The sequence below is a fragment of the Vicia villosa genome, linkage group LG3 (genome assembly GCF_029867415.1).
Source record: "Vicia villosa cultivar HV-30 ecotype Madison, WI linkage group LG3, Vvil1.0, whole genome shotgun sequence".
Classification (NCBI taxonomy): domain Eukaryota; kingdom Viridiplantae; phylum Streptophyta; class Magnoliopsida; order Fabales; family Fabaceae; genus Vicia; species Vicia villosa.
In genome coordinates, this window is record NC_081182.1 from 88,943,703 (window position 1) to 88,950,880 (window position 7,178).

Consider the following 7,178-nt stretch of genomic DNA (forward strand, 5'->3'; position numbering starts at 1 on the left):
GGAAATCTCCAGCCTGCACAAAGAAAGCACATTTGAGGGGATTCATCTTTAAGCCATATTTTCTCATTCTTTCGAATGATTGGCTTAGATGATCGAGATGATCGCAATCTGAGACAGATTTAACTACGATGTCATCTATGTATACTTGCATGAATGTTTCTATAAAATCATGAAATATTGAATTCATTGCTCTCTGGTAGGTTGCCCCAGCATTCTTTAAACCGAAAGGCATCACAACCCACTCATAGGTGCCTATTGCCCCTGGGCAACGAAAAGTTGTTTTAGACACATCTTCTTCTGCAATGAAAATCTGATTATAACTAGAGTATTGATAAGTGCCAAAATGTTGCTATTTTGAGTATATAATTGTGGCACTTATCGATTCTATTCATTCCGTTTTTGTAATAAAATCCCCACTTTTGTGTATATATTCACATTATTTAGTTTTCATATGTTTTATATAGCGTTTAATAGTTTTTCCTTTGTTTTTATAGGTATTCATGCTTATTGGAGCCTCGAGGAATAAAGTGTCGAAGGCACGGCTCCGATTGCGCGATTTTGGATCAAATAAGCAAGATTTGTGCAGAGAGGTCCGCTTAGCGGCGTCTAAGCGCGCTTTCCAGTGGCGAACCAATTTTCCTGGCCGCTAAGCGGCAGCTCTGGCCGCTAAGCGGAGCCCTGTTTACTGTTCTAGATATTTTTGTAATACGTGTAGTCCGCTCAGCGAGGTTTGGCCGCTAAGCGGCCGTAGCAGAAATTGTGTTTATATTTCTTCATTTGTAACATTTCTAGGGTATGGTTTTGGAGAGTTTTTGGTTCTAACTCCATCATTTTCATTCTTAGATTAAGATTAGCTTAGAAAACAACACCGGGTCATGCACTTGGAAGATTGGAGGTGGATTTCTCATCAACCGGAGCTGACAACCCGCGAGATGTTTGGTTTATCTCTTCACTTCTTTGTGTATTTCTTTTGTGTTGGGTTTGTTTGTATAGTTACTTGAATCTTATGTATATTTACCGATTGTAATGTTATGTTTAACTTGCTTTACAAATCTGTGTTGATGTTATCCTGGATTTTTGCTCTATGCTGGGGATTTGGGTTGCTTTAGAGATAAACATCTTGAATCCTTATCTAGGATGATAATCTGTTGGTTCTGAACTCTAGAGATAGATTTAGAGCTAGCATTCACTGTGGGTATCTGTACTTAATGCTTTCGTGTTTGAGCGGCGCGAAAGATTGCTGACGCAAGAATACGGATGTTCTCATGACTTCGCGTTAGAGATAACCTTAGTTGTGAGATGATCTCGTTTGTGCTTCAGAGATGGACGCTTATGTGAGAGATACGTGATAACATAGATGAGTATCGTAGGTTGAGTATAACAGGTTGGTAAGTGTATGTTTGTGAAGAGTGAATATATTTACATTCCTGATAAGTTATTTCTCTTCTAAGAATGTGTTTATTCTTTTTTTCTGTCTATATCTTTGTTTACTTTTTTCACATTCAATCCAAAGTTCGAAATCGTAGAAATTGTTGAATGGCATCTCTCCATCTCTGAGGACGATAATTCCTGGATCAATATTTCCAAATCTTTTTTGTTGCTTGCCCTATATTGCATTCACCAAAATGGCGCCGTTGCCGGGGATGGTTGTTTGAATTGCATCGCAATAGTTTCTGTGGTCTTGATCTTTGTATATATTGTATATATTGTATAGTTTCACTTGTATATTTTCACTTGTATATATTTACTTGTTTACATTCACCACTTTTCTCTTTTTGTACGATAATAGTTGTTTGTGTTCCATACTTGTGCATATGTGTTGGTTTGTGCACAAAATTGTATAATTGCGTTTTCTTTTATATTTGTATAATTGTTGTATATATTTGTACCCGTAACGTTTGTTGAGTGCTTTGGTTAGGACACTTTCTTTAGGCTTGTGCGGTGAGACGTCACCATGGCATGACAGGAGGAAGCTACTTTCCAAACACCAAAACAATAAAGGCGTCGAGCTAACGACGTAAAACAAGCGCTTGTTGGGAGGCACCCCAACGGTTGTAAATTTTTGTCTATATTTCAGTATTTGAGGTATTTAGGTGAAGTGGAGGAAAATTGGAACAGGTGTTTCTGTTCTGATTTTTCAGGTTTTTCTGTCATCCGCTAAGCGATGACAGTAAAATTTTGTTTTCTTGCTTAGTATCAGTGGGATTCCTATTCCACTTAGTTCACTCCTTTTTCCCACTCTCACCAAGGCTAATTAGTAGTATATACTAGTTTTGTTTTTCTAATTCTTTTGTTGGTTGTTTGTACTCAAATTTTGTTCGGTAATTTTAAGGTGATTTTCCAAAGCTTGAGTGTTTCAACTTGCGGATGTATGGTAGGATATTGTTTTTGAAGTTGTATCATTCAAGGTACTCATTTATCGCTTTCTATAGCATAACATGTTTAGGAAACTTTTTATTTGTACAATTACCATACCATTCATTCTTTTGCATTACTTGCTTATTGATTGAATCACTTTAGTTCCCAAACCATAAATATGAGGAAGCTTTCCATTGTTTACATATGCTGGAGGCCACAATCTTTGTTTTAACTGGATTTCATTATGCTTAATCTTTTGTTTATGTTGACTTTATGAAAGCATGAAAAGGATCAAGGCATTTTGTTTCATTTTGAGCACAACCACCATAACCAAATAGTCAATTCACCTTGTGAGTGTGTGATCATCTGTTAACCCTTTTGAGCCTTTTTATCAATATCCATGTTGTTTTTGCTAAATGCTTATCTTTGAGTGTTTATTTCTCATTTTTGCATGGATGATTGATTCTTTATTTTCTTGAACCCTCAACTTTATGTTGTTGTATGAATTTTTACCTTGCTTAGAAAGTAGGGAGTATTCATATGATGGTGTGGTTGAACTCAAGTTGGGGAGAGAAATGGTTGCTACTTATGTGGTTGTTGCTATGAGGTTGAAAAGAAAGAAAAAGAAAAAAAAGGGAAAAAAAAGAAAAAGAAAAAAAGTGAAAAAGTTTTGAAAAACAAAAAGAAAAGAGAAATGAATAATTGTTCTAATAAGTATTGTGATTGGTTTGAGAAACTTGTGGTTAAGGAAGAAGTTTAATCGAGATTTTGTTGCTTAGAACTTTGTGGATTGATCACCCCCTTAGGTTTATGCAAGTTTTTGTTTTGATTAGCCTTAGGACATATCCCTTGTTTGTTAACCAAGCCACATTACAACCTTGAAAAGCCCTTGTGATTCTTGCTTTTATATCTTCAATGTGATTTTTGGATGAATGCATAATTTAATCTTTTGTTTGCAAGATTGTTGGATGAGTGTTAAAAGTCCTTCACCTTTGTGTGTTCTTCATCCATTGATGAATTTTTGCTAGGTGTGATTCATGATGTGAGCATGTATTGTGTTAGAATGTTTTGTATGCTTTTTGTGCTTAGGATGTGTTTCGTTTACATGTTGTCGTTGTAGGATAGTGGTAAGTATTTACTTTGTTTATACGTTTTTGTATTGAGCCATACATTTGTTTTTGGTTTTCAAAACTTGTTGATTCACAATTCTTTGGTTTATTACTTTTGATACTTTAATTTATTTGACATTGTTTGAGGACAAACAAAGTTTCAAGTTGGGGAGAGTTTGATAAGTGCCAAAATGTTGCTATTTTGAGTATATAATTGTGGCACTTATCGATTCTATTCATTCCGTTTTTGTAATAAAATCCCCACTTTTGTGTATATATTCCCATTATTTAGTTTTCATATGTTTTATATAGTGTTTAATAGTTTTTCCTTTGTTTTTATAGGTATTCATGCTTATTGGAGCCTCGAGGAATAAAGTGTCGAAGGCACGGCTCCGATTGCGCGATTTTGGATCAAATAAGCAAGATTTGTGCAGAGAGGTCCGCTTAGCGGCGTCTAAGCGCGCTTTCCAGTGGCGAACCAATTTTCCTGGCCGCTAAGCGGCAGCTCTGGCCGCTAAGCGGAGCCCTGTTTACTGTTTTAGATATTTTTGAAATACGTGTAGTCTGCTCAGCGAGGTTTGGCCGCTAAGCGGCCGTAGCAGAAATTGTGTTTATATTTCTTCATTTGTAACATTTCTAGGGTATGGTTTTGGAGAGTTTTTGGTTCTAACTCCATCATTTTCATTCTTAGATTAAGATTAGCTTAGAAAACAACACCGGGTCATGCACTTGGAAGATCGGAGGTGGATTTCTCATCAACCGGAGCTGACAACCCGCGAGATGTTTGGTTTATCTCTTCTCTTCTTTAGGTATTTCTTTTGTGTTGGGTTTGTTTGTATAGTTACTTGAATCTTATGTATATTTACCGATTATAATGTTATGTTTAACTTGCTTTACAAATCTGTGTTGATGTTATCCTGGATTTTTGCTCTATGCTAGGGATTTGGGTTGCTTTAGAGATAAACATCTTGAATCCTTATCTAGGATGATAATCTGTTGGTTCTGAACTCTAGAGATAGATTTAGAGCTAGCATTCACTGTGGGTATCTGTACTTAATGCTTTCGTGTTTGAGCGGCGCGCGAGAGATTGCCGACGCGAGAATACGGATGTTCTTGTGACTTCGTGTTAGAGATAACCTTAGTTGTGAGATGATCTCGTTTGTGCTCCAGAGATGGACGCTTATGTGAGAGATACGTGATAACATAGATGAGTATCGTAGGTTGAGTATAACGGGTTGGTAAGTGTATGTTTGTGAAGAGTGAATATATTTACATTCCTGATAAGTTATTTCTCTTCTAAGAATGTGTTTATTCTTTTTCTGTCTATATCTTTGTTTACTTTTTTCACATTCAATCCAAAGTTCGAAACCGTAGAAACTGTTGAATGGCATCTCTCCATCTCTGAGGACGATAATTCCTGGATCAATATTTCCAAATCTTTTTTGTTGCTTGCCCTATATTGCATTCAACAAGTATCCATCCAACATACTTAGATATTCAAAACCTGCGGCTGAATCCACTAACATTTCTGCCACAGGCAAAGGATATTCATCCTTAGGAGTTGCTGCATTTAGATCACGAAAATCTATGCATACTCTTAATGAACCATTCTTTTTAATAACTGGTACAATATTAACAATCCATTCGACATACCTTGTGGTTCTGATGAACTTACACCGTAGGAGTCTTTCGACTTCTGCTTTAATCTTCGAATGAATTTCTGGTGCGAACCTTCTAGGAGTTTGCTTGATGGGCTTCTTTCCTTCTTTTATGGGTAACTTCAATTTGACCAAATCGCGCCCTAAACCAGGCATCTCATCGTAATCCCATGCAAAGCAATCTTTGTTCTTCTTCAACAACGCGACCACTTTTGACTTCAGCGGTGGCTCTAGTTTCGCACTGACGTATGTTACCCTCTTTTGATCTCCATCTCCAAGATTTACCTCTTCGAGTGGATCTTGGGCAAGCATCTTGATATTTGATCCCATTGGGTCCTTCTCGAATCCCAAAGGCTCTTCGTCGTAGATTGCATCCAATCTTTGACCTATCTCTTCTCCTGAAACCTCTTTCACTTGGACTGAATCTTCAGGCAGGTGAGGGATCGTATCTATCCCCAAATCTGGAGTTTCTTCCTTTTTTAGCCCTTCATTAAACAACATTTTTGTCAATTCGGCTTCGAGAGCCGTCATTCTTTTATTCTCGGCTACATAAGCCGAAATCTTTCTGAAAAATGATGACTCAGACATCATCAACTTCGTCATCCCAGCCTGTTGGCCGTATTGTTGGATAATGTTCCGTTGATGGGGTGTCTTCTGGGCCATCCATTATTTCCCTATTCCACTGGAAACCATTTGGGTGTAGAGTTAAGTAGTACAACGCATTTTTATTTGGGGTATACATCTCTTCTGCAGCATGACAAGGTCCTATGTTTGCCAAGTTCCTATCGAAGTTAGTTTTATTAACCTGGTTAACTTCAGCCATGTAGTAGCTCTGATCTCCCTCAATATTCTCTACTATACCATCTTCCCTCCAAATGGTTACCCTTTGATGCATTGTCGATGGCACAGCGGCAACCCCGTGGATCCATTCTCTTCCGAGCAAAAGGTTATAGTTTGCTTTTGCTGGTATAACCATAAACATAGTTGGCCTCGTGACTGAGCCAACTGTTAAACTTACCTGAACAACTCCCAGTGTCTGTCCTATCTTGCCTTCATAGTTAGATAAAACCATGTTATGTGGCCTTATATCGGTATCGAACATACCAATTCTTTTCAGCATGTATTGGGGCATTAGGTTCACTGCTGCCCCCCATCTACTAGGACTTTATTAATGCCAACATCTTCAATTTTAGCCCTTATGTAGAGTGGTTTCAAATGATTTCGCATACCTTCATCAGGCCTCTCGAAGAAAGCGTTCTGCTCTTTAACTGCGCCGTTGTTTAGAACATAGTAACACACAGGTTTGTGTTTCTCCATTTCTTCGATATCAGCCTCTTCGCAGTCTTCAAATTTAGTTTCCTGATTAAACTCATGAAGGAGTACAGATACAACGTTGCAGTTGAGGTTTATAGATGACACCCCGTCAGAATCGAAATCATTCGTCATTCTATCCTCTTCCTTCCAAGGACTGGAATGCATCTTTTCTTCTTCTTCTAAAATATTTTCAGCTTCGAATAGTCTGCGTTCCACCGGAGGTTTGCTTGCCTTCGCCCCCTGGTGTGGGACTTGGTTGCTACTAGACTCTCCAGCTTCTCTTGGTCTGTATTCTCTTTGAGCCTTTTTCATTCTCTGGTGCCTTCTCCACTGGGATCTGGACATAGGATTTTTTCCCTTGTAATTCTCCAACCGATACATCTCTCGATTTGAGTTTTGAAATTGCTTCCTATATGCCATTGCAGTCCTTCCTCCTTGGTCCCAACTTCGCCATTTGTTGGTTCTTGCACCAGCTTGCACCCATCTGTCCCTAGGTACTTCTGCAGGGACTTTGAATGTTACCCTTCGAGCCCTAGGATGTGGGCTGTCAGGTCTCTTCGTTGGGGTCCATATATCGAAACCATACAGGTTAGGACGTGATCCCTGAGTTTCTCGACCCATGTAGCAGTACACCCTCTCGAATGATCGTGCCAGCATTTCATCATAAACTGCCCCACATCTGGGGCATAGTGCAACTTCAGTGTTTTGCCTGTGACATCTGACCAAAAATCCTACTAAG